Source organism: Triticum aestivum, chromosome 5A (genome assembly GCF_018294505.1).
Source record: "Triticum aestivum cultivar Chinese Spring chromosome 5A, IWGSC CS RefSeq v2.1, whole genome shotgun sequence".
NCBI classification, from domain to species: Eukaryota; Viridiplantae; Streptophyta; class Magnoliopsida; order Poales; family Poaceae; genus Triticum; species Triticum aestivum.
Window position 1 is genome coordinate 645194739 of NC_057806.1, and position 20409 is coordinate 645215147.

The window sequence follows — 20409 nt, forward strand, 5'->3', positions numbered from 1 at the left end:
ACCTGCATAAGGTGTTGTCACCACTTCTAACTAGTGGTGACCTTACCACACAGAATCTGAACATGTAGCGTCATCTACTTAAACAAATGACAGTTCATCCTAACTATTATCAAATGACAGTTCAAATTATTAACAGCCATTGGCTAAATAGGGGCTAGTTCATCGGTGCTACCAGATCTTCCTCTTCCTCTCCCCTTTTCTACTTCTGCTTCTGCTTCAGCTGCTGCTTCAGCTACTGCTGCTTCTTGTTCTTCTTTCATCTTCTTCAAATCCTGCACTGACCTCTGTTAAGCCACATCGCCTCTGCCCACTCCAACCTTTTGTTCTTCCAAGCGTCATTGTCAAATGCCTCCACACCATGGCTGGAGCTAACAACATCGTCAGGCTCGACATCTTCCTCCTCATGCACATGTTCATGAAAGCCCCACTGGAGGATCCAGTTATGCAGAATGCAACAAGAAAGAACTAGCTTAACCTGAGTCGAGTATGGGTGGAATGGCTTCTGATCCAGGATCTTAAACCTATTCTTCAGAGCTCCAAATGCCCTCTCAACAGTTACTCTAAGGCTAGAGTGTCTGAGATTAAATAGCTCCTGCGCAGTCCTAGGATAGTTCCTACCAGAGAACTCGTTGAGATGGTACCTTGTTTTCCTGAAGGGTGGGAGAATACCCAGCCGACATGCATAGCCAGCATCTCCAAGGTAGAACTTGCCGTCGGGGATGTTGATCCCATCAGGTCGACTCATGCTGCTAGTGAGAATGTTAGCATCATGCGCTGACCCCTCCCAGCCAGCCAGCACATATGTGAACTTCATATCAAAGTCAACAGCAGCAAGCACATTCTGGCTTGTGTAGTGCTTCCTCCCCCTGTATGCTGCTGACTGTGACCTAGGAACTTTGGCAGTGACATGAGTACCATCTGTTGCCCCAATGCAATCCTGAAAATGGCATCACAAGCCCGTGTTAGTGCTCAACTTGAATAATACAAGCATATCAAGCCATGAAAAGTGTATATTGTCAATGCTCACCTTGAAGTATGGATACCATCTTGGGCTTCCGCGAATCTTGGATGGAGTCTGGCCAGATGGTCTCCTGATCAACTCTCCTCTAAGCTCCCCAACAGCATAAAGCACCTGCTTGAAGTACCTACAGATGGTCTCCATTGATCTCCTGAACGTGTTGTGAATGACCCTGAACCTCTAATTATGGCCAACAACATGGAGGAATGATACGTCTCCAACGTATCTATAATTTTTGATTGCTCCATGCTATATTATCTACCGTTTTGGACATTATTGGGCTTTATTATCCACTTTTATATTATTTTTGAGACTAACCTACTAACCGGAGGCCCAACCTAGAATTGCTGTTTTTGCCTATTTTAGGGTTTCGAAGAAAAGGAATATCAAACGGAGTCCAAACGGAATGAAACCTCCGGGAACGTGATTTTCTCACCCAACATGATCCAGGAGACTTGGACCCTACGTCAAGAAACTAATAGGGAGGCCACGAGGTAGGGGGGCGCGCCTACCCCCCCAACCCAGGCGCGCCCTCCACCCTCGTGGCCCCCCTGTTGCTCGACCGACGTACTTCTTCCTCCTATATATACCTACGTACCCCCAAACGATCAGATACGGAGCCAAAACCCTAATTCCACCGTCATAACTTTCTGTATCCACGAGATCCCATCTTGGGGCCTATTCCGGAGCTCCGCCGGAGGGGGCATCGATCACGGAGGGCTTCTACATCAACACCATAGCCTCTCCGATGAAGTGTAAGTAGTTTACCTCAGACCTACGGGTTCATAGTTACTAGCTAGATGGCTTCTTATCTCTTTTTGGATCTCAATACAAAGTTCTCCCCCTCTCTTGTGGAGATCTATTCGATGTAATCTTCTTTTGCGGTGTGTTTGTTGAGACTGATGAATTGTGGGTTTATGATCAAGTTTATCTATGAACAATATTTGAATCTTCTCCGGATTCTTTTATGTATGATTGGTTATCTTTGCAAGTCTCTTAGAATTATCAGTTTGGTTTGGCCTACTAGATTGATCTTTCTTGCAATGGGAGAAGTGCTTAGCTTTGGGTTCAATTTTGTGGTGTCCTTTCCTAGTGACAGTAGGGGCAGCAAGGCACGTATTGTATTGTTGCCATCGAGGACAACAAGATGTTTTTTTTATCATATTGCATGAATTTATCCCTGTACATCATGTCATCTTGTTTAAGGCGTTACTCTGTTCTTATGAACTTAATACTCTAGATGCATGCTGGATAGCGGTCGATGTGTGGAGTAATAGTAGTGGATGCAGGCAGGAGTCGGTCTACTTGTCTTGGACGTGATGCCTATATACATGATCATACCTAGATATTCTCATAACTATGCTCAATTATGTCAATTGCTCAACAGTAATTTGTTCACCCACCGTAAAATACCTATGCTCTTGAGAGAAGCCACTAGTGAAACCTATGGCCCCCGGGTCTATCTTCATCATATTAATCTTCCAATACTTAGTTATTTTCATTGCTTTTATTTTACTTTGCATCTTTATCATAAAAATATCAAAAATATTATCTTATCATATCTATCAGATCTCACTCTCGTAAGTGACCGTGTAGGGATTGACAACCCCTTATCGCATTGGTTGCGAGGATTTATTTGTTTTGTGTAGGTGCGAGGGAATCGCGCATAGCCTCCTACTGGATTGATACCTTGGTTCTCAAAAACTGGGGGAAATACTTACGCTACTTTGCTGCACCACCCTTTCCTCTTCAAGGGAAAACCAACGCAAGTGCTCAAGAGGTAGCAAGAAGGATTTCTGGCGCCGCTGCCGGGGAGGTCTACGCAAAAGTCAACATACCAAGTACCCATCACAAACCCTTATCTCCCACATTACATTATTTGCCATTTGCCTCTCGTTTTCCTCTCCCCCACTTCACCCTTGCCGTTTTATTCGCCCTCTCTCTCTATCCTCCCTCTCTTTCTCTATTTGCCTCCTTTTGCTCGTTTCTTGTTTGTTTGTGTGTTGGATTGCTTGCTTGTCTCGATGGCTCAAGATAATACTAAATTGCGTGACTTTACCAATACCAACAAGAATGATTTTATTATCACTCCGATTGCTCCTCTTACCGATGCTGAATCTTGTGAAATTAATGTTGCCTTGCTAAATCTTGTCATGAAATATCCGTTTTCCGGCCTTCCTAGTGAAGATGCCGCTACCTATCTAAATAGCTTCATTGATTTGTGTGATATGCAAAAGAAGAAAGATGTGGATAATGATATTGTTAAATTGAAGCTATTTCTTTTTTCGCTTAGAGATCGTGCTAAAGCTTGGTTTTCGTCTTTGCCTAAAAATAGTATTGATTCGTGGAATAAGTGCAAAGATGCTTTTATCTCTAAGTATTTTCCTCCCGCTAAGATCATCTCTCTTAGAAACGATATTATGAATTTTAAGCAACTTGATCATGAACATGTTGCACAAGCTTGGGAGAGGATGAAATTAATGATACATAATTGCCCTACTCATGGTTTGAATTTGTGGATGATTACACAAAAATTTTATGTCGGATTGATTTTTGCTTCTAGAAATCTTTTAGATTCGGCCGCGGGAGGCACTTTTATGGAAATCACTTTAGGAGAAGCTACTAAACTCCTAGATAATATTATGGTTAATTATTCTCAATGGCACACTGAAAGATCTACTAATAAGAAAGTACATACGATAGAAGAAATTAATGTTTTGAGTGGAAAGATGGATGAACTTATGAAATTATTTGCTAATAAAAGTGTTTCTTCTGATCGTAATGATATGCCTTTGTCTACTTTGATTGAGAATAATAATGAATCTATGGATGTGAATTTTGTTGGTAGGAACAATTTTGGTAACAACGCGTATAGAGGAAACTTTAATCCTAGGCCTTATCCTAGTAATTCCTCTAATAATTATGGTAATTCCTACAACAATTCTTATGGAAATTATAATAAGATGCCCTCTGATTTTGAATCTAATATTAAATAATTTATTACTTCACAAAATAATTTCAATGCTTTGATTGAAGAAAAATTGCTTAAGATTGATGAGTTGGCTAGGAACGTTGATAGAATTTCTCTTGATGTTGATTCTTTGAAACTTAGATCTATTCCACCTAAGCATGATATCAATGAGTCTCTCAAAGCCATGAGAATTTCCATTGATGAGTGCAAAGAAAGAACCGCTAGGATTCATGCTAAGAAAGATTCATTTATAAGAGCGTGTTCTTCTAGTTTCCATGATAATAAAGATGAAGATCTAAAAGTTATTGATGTGTCCCCTATTAAATCTTTGTTTTGCAATATGAATCTTGATAATGATGGGACTGAATATGATCCACCTTTACCTAGAAGGCGTTCCAAGAATTCGGAGTTTTTAGATCTTGATGCTAAAATTGATAAAAGTGGGATTGAAGAGATCAAAACTTTAAATATTGATGAACCCACTATTTTGGATTTCAGGGAATTTAATTATGACAATTGATCTTTGATAGATTGTATTTCCTTGTTGCAATCCGTGCTAAATTCTCCTCATGCTTATTGCCAACATAAAGCTTTTACCAAACATATCGTTGATGCTTTGATGCAATCTTATGAAGAAAAACTTGAATTGGAAGTTTCTATCCCTAGTAAACTTTATGATGAGTGGGAACCTACTATTAAAATTAAAATTAAAGATCATGAATGCTATGCTTTGTGTGATTTGGGTGCTAGTGTTTCCACGATTCCAAAGACTTTGTGTGATTTGTTAGGTTTCCGTGATTTTGATGATTGCTCTTTAAACTTGCACCTTGCGGATTCCACTGTTAAGAAACCTATGGGAAGAATTAATGATGTTCTTATTGTTACAAATAGGAATTATGTGCCCGTAGATTTTATCGTTCTTGATATAGATTGCAATCCTTCATGTCCTATTATTCTTGGTAGACCTTTCCTTAGAACGATTGGTGCAATTATTGATATGAAGGAAGGGAATATTAGATTCCAATTTCCGTTAAGGAAAGGCACAGAACTCTTTCCTAGAAATAAAATTAAATTACCTTATGAATCTATTATGAAAGTCACTTATGGATTGCCTACCAAAGATGGCAATACCTAGATCTATTCTTGCTTTTTATGCCTAGCTAGGGGCGTTAAACGATAGCGCTTGTTGGGAGGCAACCCAATTTTATTTTTATTCCTTGATTTTTGCTCCTGTTTAGTAATAAATAATTTATCTAGCCTCTGTTTTGGTTGTGTTTTTTGTGTTTAATTAGTGTTTGTGCCAAGTAGAACCGTTGGGAAGACTTGGGGAAAGTCTTGTTGAACTTTCTGTAAAAAACAGAAACTTTAGCGCTCACGAGAACTGCTGTCATTTTTATTTGGAAAGTGACATTTAGTTAATTCTTTTTGAAGATGATTAATAGATAAATTCCTCACGTCCAGCAATTTATTTTAGAATTTTTGGGGTTCCAGATCTTGCTCTAGATACAGATTACTACAGACTGTTCTGTTTTTGACAGATTCTGTTTTTCGTGCGGTGTTTGCTTATTTTGATGAATCTATGGCTAGTAAAATAGTTTATAAACCATAGAGAAGTTGGAATACAGTAGGTATAACACCAATATAAATAAATAATGAGTTCATTACAGTACCTTGAAGTGGTCTTTTATTTTCTTTCGCTAACGGAGCTCACGAGATTTTCTACTTCAAGTTTTGTGTTGTGAAGTTTTCAAGTTTTGGGTAAAGATTTGATGGATTATGGAACAAGGAGTGGAAAGAGCCTAAGCTTGGGGATGACCATGGCACCCCCAAGATAATCTAAGGACACCTAAAATCCAAAGCTTGGGGATGCCCCGGAAGGCATCCCCTCTTCCGTCTACTTCTATCGGTAACTTTACTTGGAGCTATATTTTTATTCGCCACATGATATGTGTTTTACTTGGAGCGTCTTGTATTATTTGAGTCTTTGTTTGTTAGTTTAACACAATCATCCTTTCTGTACACACCTTTTGAGAAAGCCATACATGATTTGGAATTTGTTAGAATACTCTATGTGCTTCGCTTATATCTTTTGAGTTATATAGTTTTGCTCTAGTGCTTCACTTATACCTTTTAGAGCACGGTGGTGGATTTGTTTTATAGATACTATTGATCTCTCAGGCTTCACTTAGATTATTTTGAGAGTCTTAAATAGCATGAAAATTTGCTTAAATAATCCTATATGCTAGGTATACAAGATTAATAATAAAATTCTCTTAAGAGTGTGTTGAATACTATGAGAAGTTTGATGCTTGATAATTGTTTTGAGATATGGAGGTAGTGATAGTAAAGTTGTGCTAGTTGAGTAGTTGTGAATTTGAGAAATACTTGTGTTAAAGTTTGTGATTCCCGTAGCATGCACGTATGGTGAACCGTTATGTGATGAAGTCGGATCATGATTCATTTATTGATTGTCTTCCTTACGAGTGGCGGTCGGGGACGAGCGATGGTCTTTTCCTACCAATCTATCCCCCTAGGAGCACGTGTGTAATACTTTGCTTTGATAAGTTGTAGATTTTTGCAATAAGTATATGAGTTCTTTATGACTAATGTTGAGTCCATGGATTATACGCACTCTCACCCTTCCATCATTGCTAGCCTCTCTAATACCGCACACCTTTCGCCGGTATCATATACCTTCCTCAAAACAGCCACCATACCTATCTATCATGGCATTTTCATAGGCATTCCAAGATATATTGCCATGAAACTTTCCACTGTTCCGTTTATTATGACACGCTCCATCATTGTCATATTGCTTTGCATGATTATGTAGTTGACATCGTATTTGTGGCAAAGCCACCGTTCATAATTCTTTCATACATGTCACTCATGAGTCATTGCATATCCCGTTACACCGCCGGAGGCATTCATATAGAGTCATATCTTGTTCTAAGTATCGAGTTGTAATTCATGAGTTGTAAGAAAATAAAAGTGTGATGATCATCATTATTAGAGCATTGTCCCAGTGAGGAAAGGATGATGGAGACTATGATTCCCCCACAAGTCGGGATGAGACTCCGGGCGAAAAAAATAATGAAAAAAAGAGGCCATAAAAAAAGAGAAAAGACCCAAATAAAAAAATGAGAGAAAAAGAGAGAAGGGACAATGCTACTATCCTTTTACCACACTTGTGCTTCAAAGTAGCACCATGATCTTCATGATAGAGAGTCTCCTTTGTTATCACTCTCATATACTAGTGGGAAATTTTCATTATAGAACTTGGCTTGTATATTCCAATGATGGGCTTCCTCAAAATGCCCTAGGTCTTCGTGAGCAAGCAAGTTGGATGCACACCCACTTAGTTTCTTTTTGAGCTTTCATATACTTATAGCTCTAGTGCATCCATTACATGGCAATCCCTACTCACTCACATTGATATCTATTGATGGGCATCTCCATAGCCCGTTGATACGCTGATACGTCTCTGTCGTATCTACTTTTCCAAACACTTTTGCCCTTGTTTTGGACTCTAACTTGCATGATTTTAATGGAACTAACCCGGACTGATGTTGTTTTCAGTAGAATTACCATGGTGTTATTTATGTGCAGAAACAAAAGTTCTCGGAATGACCTGAAACTTCACGGAACATCTTTTCGGAAATAATAAAAAATTCCTGCAAAAGATGAAGACCAGGGGGCCCACCACCTGTCCACGAGGGTGGGGGCGTGCCTGCCCCTACCTCGTGGGCCCCCTGGAGCTCCTCCGACCTCAACTCCAACTCTATATATTTGGTTTCGAAGAGAAACAAATAAAAAAGAAGGATTGATCGCGTTTTACGATACGGAGCCGCCACCAAGCCCTAAAACCTCTCGGGAGGGCTGATCTAGAGTCCGTTCGGGGCTTCGGAGAGGGGAATCCGTCGCCATCGTCATCACCAACCTTCCTCCATCACCAATTTCATGATGCTCACCGCCATGCGTGAGTAATTCCATCATAGGCTTGCTGGACGGTGATGGGTTGGATGAGATGTATCATGTAATCGAGTTAGTTTTGTTAGGGTTTGATCCCTAGTATCCACTATGTTCTGAGATTGATGTTGCTATGACTTTGCTATGCTTAATGCTTGTCACTACACTACAAAAAAAATACACTTCCGTGATGATACGTGTTTGTCACAGTAGGTCGCTTTTTTGTCATGCATGTACATCCATGACAAATTTATGACAGAATCAAGATAGTCATACATGTTCTATCGTAGAAGTGTTCCATGACATTACCAAAATTATCATCACGGAAGTGTCCACTTCCATGACGATAAATCGCGCGTCACAGAAGTGCTTTTGTCAAGGGTGACCGACACATGGCATCCACCGTAACGGAATGTCGTTAAGCTATCGGGTTGGGTTTTGGATCCGATAACCCGTTAACAGCCCTGACCAATGGGGATTTTCCACGTGTAAAATCATCATTGGCTGGAGGAAACACGTGTCGGCTCATCGTTGGGACAGATGTCAACCACTCATTGGACGGAAGGCGCCTATGATACGTCGACACGTGGCATGGCCCAACAGAGGCCCATTCCTGTGAAAAGGCCGGCCCGTTTGACTTGGTCAAAAGGTGGCGGGCCGGCCCATGGAAAGCCTGTTAACGGCCTATTCGCATATAGCCCATTTACAACCCGCTAACCCAAGGCCCGTTACGCCCTATCCGAATTAGGCCCAGTAGCGTCATCTGGGCCATCCAATATGATTCCAGCCCGTTTTCACTTCTGGCCCATGTATGGCCCATGACGTCTTTCGGCCCATATGAGGCCCCCTATTAACGGCCCATGGTGAAACTGGCCCGTAATGAACAGTGTATCACTTTACACCCATTAACAGCCCGTGGTGAAATTGGCCCGTAATGAACAGTGTATCACTTTATACCCATTAACGGCCAGTTATTCCGTTGGGCCGTTTCCAGCCCATGTTATCTTTCAGCCTTCTCAGAGCCCATTTATTCTTGGGCTCATTTCCAGCATTCATTTACTTACGGCCCGTTACTGTCATTTTCTGCTTGTGGGCCAAATTCAGCCCGTGGTTACAGTCGGCCCGTTTATGGTCCGTTAATACGTTGGGCCGTTTTCATAGCGTCATCAAATATGGTCTATTAACGATGGCCCCTTACGGTCGGCCCATGAACGGACGATTCCAACTCTAGCCCGTTTACGGCCATAATGAGGCCTGTTATTGGCCCATGTTTGGCCAATCGATCATACGGCCCGTATAAGGCCCATTGATGATACGGCCCGTAGAAGGCCCATTGTTTCTACGGCCCGTAGAAGGCCTATTGTTTCTACGGCCCGTAGAAGGCCCACTATTTCTACGGCCCGTAGGAGGCTAGTGTCACTACAGTAAATATTAGCCCATGGTTATTGTGGCCTAGTTTTAAAAAATAGGTTATTGCAGGCACTAGTTAACCGCGGAAAAAGAACTGCAATGACTACAAGCAAACAAATAAACAAGACAACAAGGAAATAAATAAGCAAGCAACTAACGCTAGGCTATCACGGCTATTACACATATTACATCCACTGGGCATCAAAATTCGCCACCAGTGCAAATATAGGGAACAAAGCAGCATATCATATACATTGGTCGTCAAAATTGGCCACCAGTGCAAATAAACGCGGCAGCAAAACAAGAGCATAACTAAAATAACTTCAGAAGAGCTCAAGAAACGTTATCCTGGGTATCCACCATGCTGGCAATAAGCTTAGCAAGCTGATTAGCTTTGTCCTGTTTGGCACTAAAATCCTCCAACACTTGCTGTTGCACCAGAAAGTATGCATCTGAATGCTCCAGGGACTTCCACAGTCCTTCCGCTTCTTGTCACAGCACAGCTGATCGATCTCTTTCAGCTTGTAGTTGAGACTCAAGAAACCGAACTGATTCAGACAGTGAGTTTGAATAGCTTGTGCAAGCGGTAGTGGCCAGTAACTCCAACACTAAACCAAGACAGGATGTGTTAGTATCCTGAACCTTATCTGCATTACTTCCTTTACCGTTGCTTAATAAGGCACTCTTCCCCAATATTCTGTCAGCATTCTAAAAGAAGAAACAAGCAGACACATAACAAGTTTAGCATGTACTAGTATATGAAACTCATTTCGGTGAACCAGTTCATTAGTAAGGTGGACATGATTAAACTACCAAGTCTTCTATTGCCAAGTACTAGTACATAATAAAAGCATCAAACAAACATATATCTATGTCCTATGGTAGCAATGAAATCTTAAATTAGAACAGTTGTTCTTCAGGTTTAGGCACTTGTTCTACATGAACAGAGTACAGTAAGACGCAAGAATATAATACTTCAAAATAGAAAATGAGCTCATAGACCTTACCACATTCTTGGTTCGGGACCAGTACAGAACAAGGCATTCCCGGTCATCGTCCAGTAGATATGTCTCAGGAGAACGTAAGGGAATTTGATGAGTTTCTTTGCCGGTGAAGTATGTTTTCTTCAGGTAATTCGGATACTGCCACCAAGCATTCTTGAAGATAGCAGAGGTATTAGCACAGGTTACCTCATCCTGAGTTTCCAAATCGGTCCTTCTCTATAGAGAAAAAAATGGGAAAATTTGCTGTATTATAACCATCATGGAGGTAGGATGTATGGGACGAAGCAAAGTAATTGCCATGAATAACATTACTTACAGATAACTCCTGGACAAACACCTGCAACTGGCATTTTCCTTCATCTTCACTATAATATTTCCAAGATGGGAAGATACGCACATACGATTTAACAACATCAAATGCGATAGATGCTAAACTACGACTAGGTGGTTGTGCTTCCTCCACAGGAATAGGCGTACTAACTGGTGGAGTTGGGGTTCGCCGTGATAGTATTGGCCCTATGGGCATTGGAGCTGCCTTACTAACTGCTCTTGTTTGAGAGCTCTGTGGTGGATATGGTGCTGTGTCAACAGGAACTGGGTTACTATCGGCTGGGGTTGGGGTTAGATTGGGTGAAGTTGGTTCTCTGTCCATCATAGTAGGGGTACAATCTGCGAGAGTTTGGGTTATGTGTGGTAGGGCTGGTTCTTGTGCATGTACAACCGGGGTGCTATCTCCACCAAGAGGTAGCACTGTTTTATTTGAAGACCGTGTTTTTAGTCCGCTAGATACTGGCATCACCCGCTCCAATTCAAATGGCTGATAAACAGGAAACATAGTTGAATGTACAGACATTGTATGAGAGACAGATGCAATAGATAGTGTGGAAAAAAGAGGGCATGAAATAGTTGACATGTATATTGTTTAACTAAAACGGATAGCATGGCATAATTTCACATATATGATGTCTATCTAAACTGGATAGCATAGCATAACATAATTCAAAGATATGATGAATAACTAAACAGGATCGCATGGCATAATTCACCTACATGTTATCTAAGTAATCAGGATCGCATCATTTAATTCACATATGTGATTTATATGCTAAACAGAGGGCATTCGATATGATGTCTGAACTAATAACATGGTGTTGAATATTGTGTATATGATGTCTAAACTATGCAATGCAAGACACCGTATGCATGATATGAGCAGTATAATCATGCCAAGTTAGAGCATACACCTCAGTGGGGGAATAGGACTGGTCATCTGTCTCTGAATCCATCTCTGAGGAGCTATCGAGACCCAACAAGAGATCTGCTTCGACAGGTAGCACTGTCTGCTCTGAAGGCCTTGTTTTCACTCTAGATTTTTCCATCTCCCACCCAAATGGCTGATTCACGGGAAGAGTAGTTTAATGTACAAACATTGTCGACAAATGGAAATGTAATGAAGAAAAGGATGGGCAAGATATCATTCAAATATATGATGCCTGGTTAAACAGGATGTCATTGGACATTTCACATATATTATGGCTGGCTAAAAGACATGAGACTGCATAATTCCCATATATGATATAGAAACTAAATAGGTGGCATTACAGAACATGTCTAAACTAAGAAGATGACATATATGATGTTAAAAGTAGGCACTACAAGGCAACATATGCATGATATGACTAACATCATCATGCCAAGGTAGAGCAAACACCTTGGGGGGTAAATAGGAGTGGTCAGCGGCGTCCGAATCTGCCTCAGAACAGATATCTTCCTCTGGATTACAATCTGGAGAGGGGTGGGTAGGGTTTGCCATTGAACCCACCATGGAGCGATGTCTGCATGACATTGTATTGCCGCGCAAAACTCTTCTCTTTTTCTCTACATGTTCAGCATGACTATGTACAATATCTGACATGCATACGAAAAAAATATGGTGAGATTATGTAAGGAGAGCATGCAGAAATTTAGAGTGATGGTAACAACCAGTGGATCAATGTTTTTCTGTTGAACCAAAATAGCCCTAATGGATCGACGTGAATGTATAGTAATAAGTGATGCAATAAGTGTACAACCTCTTTGTCGTAGTCGTGTCGACCTCACCATCATTGGGTTGGTCGCTGAAGCAGTTGAGGCAGAGGTGGCTGTCGGAGGTGTGGAGGAAGATCTGAGGAATCTGTAGACGGCGTCCAGGGCACTGCTCTGTTGTGACGGATCGTTCTGTCATTGGAGCAGCTCCGGTGAGCCGTAAGACGTCAAGGCTGAAGCAGCACAAGACAGACATCGTCAATCTCAAGTGGGATTCTAATAGCATCTCCAATAGATGATGTAAAATGGATGTAAAATTAACATCACCAAAAACCACCTGACTACAACAGATGAGGTAAAAACTGTTGACTCTGAACTTAACTGTCAAAACTGAAATTTACTGTGGAATCTGAATGCTACTGTCGAAACTGAACGCAATGGTAGAAGAGAGGCACTTGACATGTAGTTTAGGGAGGGCCTGTAGTTCATCTTCAACCTGCACCCCCCTGAGCCGCCAGCCACCACTGGCCAAACCGCCGGCCCCAGCGCCGCCTCGCCGCCCCGAAACAACTCGCCACCGCCGCCCCGGCTAGCCCTCTAGACCCCCCCGCCCCCACCCTGAACCCTAAGATAGATAGCGGGGTACCTCTCCGGCGAGCCCCCGTCCGCACTGCGGGTGGTTCTTCCTTAACTCCGGCGAGCCCCCCAACCCCTGAAAATCGACTGACCCAAAAGTCGATTCAGTCGACTGAAGTGTAGCTTAATCGGAGCAAAGCAGCAGCACGAGCGAGGGGGGGAGCAGTAGCAGCAGCTGGGCGAGCGAGCGAGAGCCGGAGCAGCAGCAGCAGATCCGGCTGGTATGGCCGCCGCCACCGAAGGGGCGTCGCACTGGGGGAGAGCCATCGTTGAGATGTTGCCCGCGGCGCCGGGTTCAAGGTAGCCACTCCATGGGGGTGCGTGATGGAGCACCGTCGGCGTCGGGAGGTCGAGTTAAGGAGAAGGTGCGATGCGATGAGTGTACAACCTATTTGGTGGCGCCGAGTAGGCCTCGGCTTCGTCCGAGGAGTCGGTGAGAATGCTGCGGTTTCGGTGGAGCAGGTCAAGGCGGCGATGTGGGGATGGAGCAGCCGTGATAGACGAGGCGATCATCGGAGCAGCTCCTTGGAGGTGGAGGACAGGGCAGCTGAACCGGCGGGATGGCGAGATGGACGATGAATCCTCATCCGGGGAGGTGGACGAGGGACGTCGAGCTGTTGCGCTAGACGATGTCGTCGGGGAAGAGGCTCCGGCTGGGCAGCGGTGACATGGCGGATGGAGGAGGGTGGGGTTTCACGGCTGGAGCGGATAGGTTATGGCGGCCTGGGATTTCGAATGGCGAAAAGGGGGTGATGGGAGGGGGTGAAGCATGACTTAGGAACGCGCTTGTCCAAAATTTAGGGTGTGTTACAAAAGTACCCCCCACAGATTTGAACTAGCGGCCCTTTAGGCTCAGGGTTAGAAGGGGGATTTCGCATGTCGGGATTTGGCAGCTGGAGGGAGTTTTCGCGCGTGTTGTAATTTCGGGATAGCAAGGCGCGGGTTGTGAAGGCGCGAGTTTTGGGAGCACGATATCTGAATTTTTAGGATATAACAAGACGCGGGTTGAATTTGAATTTTAGGGATAAGCCTAACATGTAGTAATATTGTACTTGTACGTACCAAATCAATTCGCACTTCCCTCAACCAAAAAGAAAACGAAAAAAATAAAACTATTCACACCACACAAAGAGAGAGTCTTGCCCCATTTTACTATACAAATGCTATTCAAAGCTAGTCCCTCCTTCCATCTATATAGGGCCTAATGCGTTTTTCGATGCTAACTTTGACCAAATATTAGAGCAATGATATATGACATGCAACTTACACAAAGCACACCGTTAAATTCGTCTGTGAAAGGTTCTTTCAATGATATAATTTTCACATTGTGCATGTCATGTACTATTAATCTTGTCAATAGTCAAAGGCGGTCTTAAAAATCTCATTACGCCCTATATAGATGGAAGGAGGGAGTATGAATCCATGTTATGTCCGATTAAATTTTTTCGTGTCAGGACCCCGATTCCAAGTCACATCGATCTAGCCGGTAACACCTCATATCACTTTGCGGCCTCACACACGGTATCCCACGGGTGTCGCCTTACCATGGCCCAGGACCGTTTGCGCCTTTTGGCTCACGTACATGATAGTGTCACTAGCATCCATATGACAGAGAACCCGGGCCGACATGGCTAGTCGTGAACCCAATGCGGCACAGTCCTATGGAGACAAGCATACATGAATCACATCGAGCATGTCGGTCATCAGCGAGTGATTCCGGGTTGTAGCACTGGGCTAACAGGACTCCGGTGAACCAGGGCTGTAGCAGGCTAGGCAGTACTCTGGATGTCACCGCGTGACATTTCCCCAAAGAGACAGACATAGGAATGACGTGAAACACATGCCGGCCAGTCAAGTGTCCTGAGCAGTAGTGTTGGGCTAGCAGGACTCCGGTGAACCGAGTGTAGCGGACTACTATGGCTCGAGGAACACTAGACTACATTTCCCCATAAGAAAGGCTGCCAAGGATAAACAACTAGATTGTCGGATCCCACTCATACCAAGCATTTCAATCATACATACAATATGCCCGATATGAGTACATACAACATGGCATCACAACAAAACTATACAACTCAAGTACTTTATTTAAAGGCTCCAGAGAGCCATACATAACATGTTCATATAGATAGGGGTCACATGACCTGACACTCAAGTCATACAATCATACAAGCACAAGCGGAAGCAACTAGTGTGAGTACAGACACTAGAAAGAAAGAAGGCTTCTCGAAGCCTGATTATCTACATAGGGCCCTCCATGGCCAGGATCACCACCTGGGTGGCTAGTCACTCGTCGACATCAAGGTCTACGTAGAACCCATCGGAGGGGGCGGTGTTGTTATCTGAAACAGTAATTAAGCAAACGTGAGTACAAAGGTACTCAGCAATTCTTACAACAGAACCTACTATACATGCTCATTCTCAAGAAGGTGGTGGGGTTATAGCAGCAAGCCAGCTTTGACTCTTGGCTAAGCTATCCTACGGAACTCCACTAGTAAAATAGTTTTCGCACACGAGTCCACTACTCACCAACACAATACTCCACCGGGGATCCTCCCTCGTCATCCTACGAGAGGGCCATCCTCGGTACTCACACTTATCTTGAGTCTTTTAGTAGTATCCACTAACTTGTCTATGAACTGTATAGGCAACCAAGTAGTCCTTTACCGCGGACGCGGCTATTCGAATAGTTTTATACCCTGCAGGGGTGTACTTCTTCATACACGCTTTCACCACTTATCGCCGTTTACACGACATGTACTCGGCAACCTTCAAGCGGAAGCCCAGCGAGGGTGTCGGCCACGGCCTACCTAAACACTTAAGTCTCTAGTCCAGGTTTATCGCCTATCCAGGTTCCATCCGCAGGGAGTCCGGCCGAGGTTTCCACATACGGCCCCGAACAATGTGAACAGGGTCCCGAGACGCCAAACGGGCGCCCGACATACCCGGCCACGGTGTATCTACCACAACATAGCCCACCCCTAGGGTTAGCGCTACGCACGGCCGCCAACACATAACCTACAAACACCAAAAACTATTTGCAACTCCTGGACAGAGTACTAGGGTGATTAAGAAGCCGAGAGGGTCCATTGGTTTCGGGCCCAATGTACGGTAGTAACTGCATCTTAAATCACACATACAGATCTCAGTTCTTATGGACGGCCTCAATGAAACAACCCACCATGTACTCCTACATGGCCTCTCATCGATACCTTTACCAAAACATGTTCAACACATCCCTCACATTACCAACATAATCATATCACTCTAGCCCATCACCCAGATGAACCAGACCTGACACAACTCTAAGCATAGCAGGCATAGCAAGGTAGGAATCACATACATGGCTCAATCAACTCCTACACATGCTAGTGGGTTTCATCTAGTTACTGTGGCAATGACAGGTCATGCAGAGGATAAGGGTTCAACTACCGTAGCACACAGCAGTTTGAATCGTGTTGTCTTAATGCAGTAAACAAGAGCAGAAGCGAGAACATGGGTTTGTATCAGAATGATCAATGGGTTGCTTGCCTGTTGTAGAGGTAGTAGGGTACTGCCCTTCAGACGGATACTCGGGGTTATCCTCGGAGGCAGAACCTACCACGAAAATCACACCGAACATGATCAACACATGGCAATATGCAACAGTATGATGCATGCTATGACATGGCAAGATGAAAGTGTCTTGGCCTAATGCAAGCTAAAACAGAAGGGGATGAACTCATTTGAATCAAAGATTCAAATATTAGCTCATTAAACATGGCCTTATTAGTGCATTACCTTATTCTGCTTAAACAACAAGGTTAACTTGTTTTGTCATGCACGAAACCATTACAGATGGATAGATTGAATTTTTCTGATCATTTTTCATATATAAATCTTTGCATTTGGAGCTATGGTTGATTTTCTATGATTTTTAGAAGTTTTGGATATTTTCTGGAATTTCCTATATAATAATAATTCCAGTAATTGAATTAATGCGTCAGCATGACATAGATGTGACGTCAGCGGTCAACTGGGTCGGCCAGGTCAAACCTGACTGGTGGACGCGGACGAGCGCGGGGAGTGGGGGAAACGATGGCGGAGCTCACAGCGGTTGCAGGGAAGCGAACGGCGAGCTCAGGGAAGGGCTGGAGCGAGCGGGGCAGCGAGGGGGATCTCCGGTGGCCGGAGTTGAGAACGAGCTTGGTGCAGCGTCTCCAGGGCGAGCGAGCGCACGGGGCTCGGCCTACTTGATGTAGTCGACGACGGCGGAGCTTCCTGGCATGTCGGGGCAGCAAATGGACGGCGGTGGCTGCGGTGAAGCTTGTCGGCGGCGACGGCTGCGCTCGGCAGGAAGAGGGGGAGAGAGCTAGAGAGGGAGAGAGGCCACAGGGAGAGTGGGAAGAAAGAGGGGGAGACGTGGGGGTCGTCGTGGCACTCGTAGACGCCTCCAGGGCGTCGGCGGAAGCAGGAGGTGGCCGGCGTGTGGCCGCGGGCGCCGGCCACGCGCTCCTCGTCCTCCTGGCGAGAGGAGGGGGACGATTGGCAAGCGCCAGTCGACTAGGCCGAGCCAGGTGGGCTGGTGGGCTGCGCTTGGTAAGTTTCTCTCTCTCTCTCTCCTTTTTCTTGTTTGTTTTCTTTTATCTATTTTTCTGCAACTGTTGTGCTTTATTAAAAATACGTAGACATCTTTAAAAATCCTGAAAATAATTAGGGGCTCTGCTTACATTATTCCCAACAGCCCACACTTATTTCCAGAATTATTTGAGCATTTAAATTATTTTATAGAATTTAAATGCCCAAATTCAAATACTTATGATTTAATTCAGAGAATCCAGAATGTCCTAGAAAAGAGTGCACCATTTTTGCCAGGGGTTTTAGCCCAATCCAGAAATGATGAACATTTTGTGAAGGGCATTTTGGGTTCATTGAAAATAATTTTAGTAAACCCTAGTTGTTTCCAGGGGGGTGCTGGGGTTTCTGTCTTCCCCATTTCAAATTTAAGGGAATTTAAACATGATGCACACTCTAATGCTTGAACTAGCTAGGGTGTGACAACTCCCCCCCACTCAAAAGAATCTCGTCCCGAGATTTAGGATCCTCCGGAAAGAAGGTGGGGTACTCGAGTCGAAGATGATCCTCCCTTTCCCAAGTGGCTTCTTTCTCGGAATGGTGTGACCATTGAACCTTGAGAAACTTGATATTATGACATCAAGTGGTATGCTCGGCTTGATCAAGGATACGAACGGGATATTCCCGATATGAGAGGTTATCTTGTAGATCAAGCGTTTCGTGGTCCACTCCACGGATAGGATCCGCGAAGCAACGCCTGAGTTGAGAAACGTGGAAGACATCGTGAACTCTGGAAAGATGCGAAGGTAGTTCCAATTGGTAGGCAACTTCTCCTCGTTTGGCAAGAATGCGAAAGGGTCCAATGTAACGAGGAGCCAATTTGCCTTTGATACTGAAACGATGGGTTCCCTTTAACGGAGTAACCCAAAGGTAAGCCTTCTCGCCGACTTCATAAGTCATAGGCTTATGTTTACGATCACAATGACTCTTTTGACGAGATTGGGCTGTTTTCAATTCCTCACGAATAACGCGAACCCGTTCTTCTGCTTCCTGAATCATATCTGTGCCAAAGAGTTGTCTTTCCCCGGTTTCTGACCAGTTAAGAGGCATTCGACATTTTCGTCCATAGAGAACTTCGAAAGGAGCCTTGCCCAAGCTAGCTTGATAACTATTGTTGTAAGCAAACTCCACGAATGGAAGGCATTTCTCCCAACCCATTCCGAACGAGATGATAGAGGCTCGAAGCATCTCTTCCAGAATTTGATTGACCCGTTCTACTTGACCACTTGATTGAGGATGGAAGGCGGTGCTAAAAGAGAGACGAGTTCCCATAGCATTTTGGAAACTTTCCCAAAATCGAGAGGTGAAGAGACTCCCACAGTCTGAGTTAATTTCCAATGGAACACCATGAAGAGACACTATTCGGGAGATGTATAAATCGGCTAGCTGGCTAGCGGTGATACTCTCACGAACAAGTATAAAGTGGGCTACTTTGGAAAGTCGGTCGATCACGATGAAGATGGCATTATTCCCTCTCTTGGTCCTGGGAAACCCAGTGATGAAATCCATACTGATTTTATCCCATTTCCACTCGGGAATAGCCAAAGGTTGAAGGGTGCCAGCAGGCCGTTGATGCTCTGCTTTAACACGACGACAAACGTCGCAATTAGCAATGTATTGAGCGATTTCTCTCTTCATCCTAGTCCACCAAAACCTCTGGCGTAGGTCTTGATACATTTTAGTACTACCGGGATGAATGGTGAGAGGGGATTCATGAGCTTCCTTAAGGATCGGCCGCCTCAGGTTTCGTGCCTTTGGAACCACTAGGCGATTTCCAAAGTATACGACACCTTGATCATCAATGGCGAAACAATTCGCTACTCCTTTCTTAATGTTTCTCTTAATATGGGAGATTCCCGGATCTACCTTCTGTGCCTTGATGATCTGATCCATAAGGGTAGGTTTCACCACCAGGGTGGATAGGAATCCTCGAGGAACAATGTGAATATTAAGCTTACGAAATTCCTCATGGAGAACTGGTTGACTTTGTTGTAACATCAGGTTGTTACAATAGGACTTACGGCTTAGCGCATCAGCCATGACATTGGCTTTGCCCGGGGTGTAAGTTATTCCTAAGTCGTAATCCGAGATCAACTCGACCCAACGTCTTTGCTTGAGATTCAAATCTGGTTGGGTGAAGATATATTTCAAACTTTGGTCATCGGTGAAGATCTCGCAACGATTACCGAGAAGGTAATGTCGCCAAGTTTTAAGTGCATGGACTACAGCTGCAAGCTCAAGATCATGTGTGGGATAATTTTCCTCATGTGGGTGTAATTGCCGTGAAGCATAGGCAATTACCTGACGATCTTGCATGAGTATGCAACCTAGTCCTTGTCGCGAGGCGTCGCAATAGATAATAAAGTCCTTGGAGAAATCTGGTGGTACCAATACGGGAGCAGATGTCAGGCGTCTTTTCAGTTCTTGAAAGCTAAACTCGCACTGTGGAGCCCACTCGAACTTTTTATCTTTCTTGAGGAGTTTAGTTAGAGGTTTAGCAACCTTGGAGAAATTCTCGACGAAGCGGCGGCAATAGCTCGCTAAGCGAAGGAAGCTCCGAACTTGCTTGACCGTCTCAGGTGGAGTCCAATCAAAGACGGCTTGAACTCGCTCGGGATTGACAGCAATACCCTTACCAGAGATTACATGGCCTAGATAGGTCACTTCTGGCAACCAAAATTCACACTTGGAGAATTTGGCATAAAGGCGATGCTCTCGAAGTTTCATCAATACCAGCCTTAGATGTTCGGCATGTTCCTCCT

The 20409-nt window shown here is 43.9% G+C and overlaps 1 pseudogene; it reads right to left on the minus strand.

The window, feature by feature from the left end:
• Positions 1 to 289: 289 nt before the first annotated feature.
• The window catches only part of LOC123101701 (uncharacterized), a 75986-nt pseudogene continuing 55866 nt past the window's right edge, over positions 290 to 20409 (minus strand).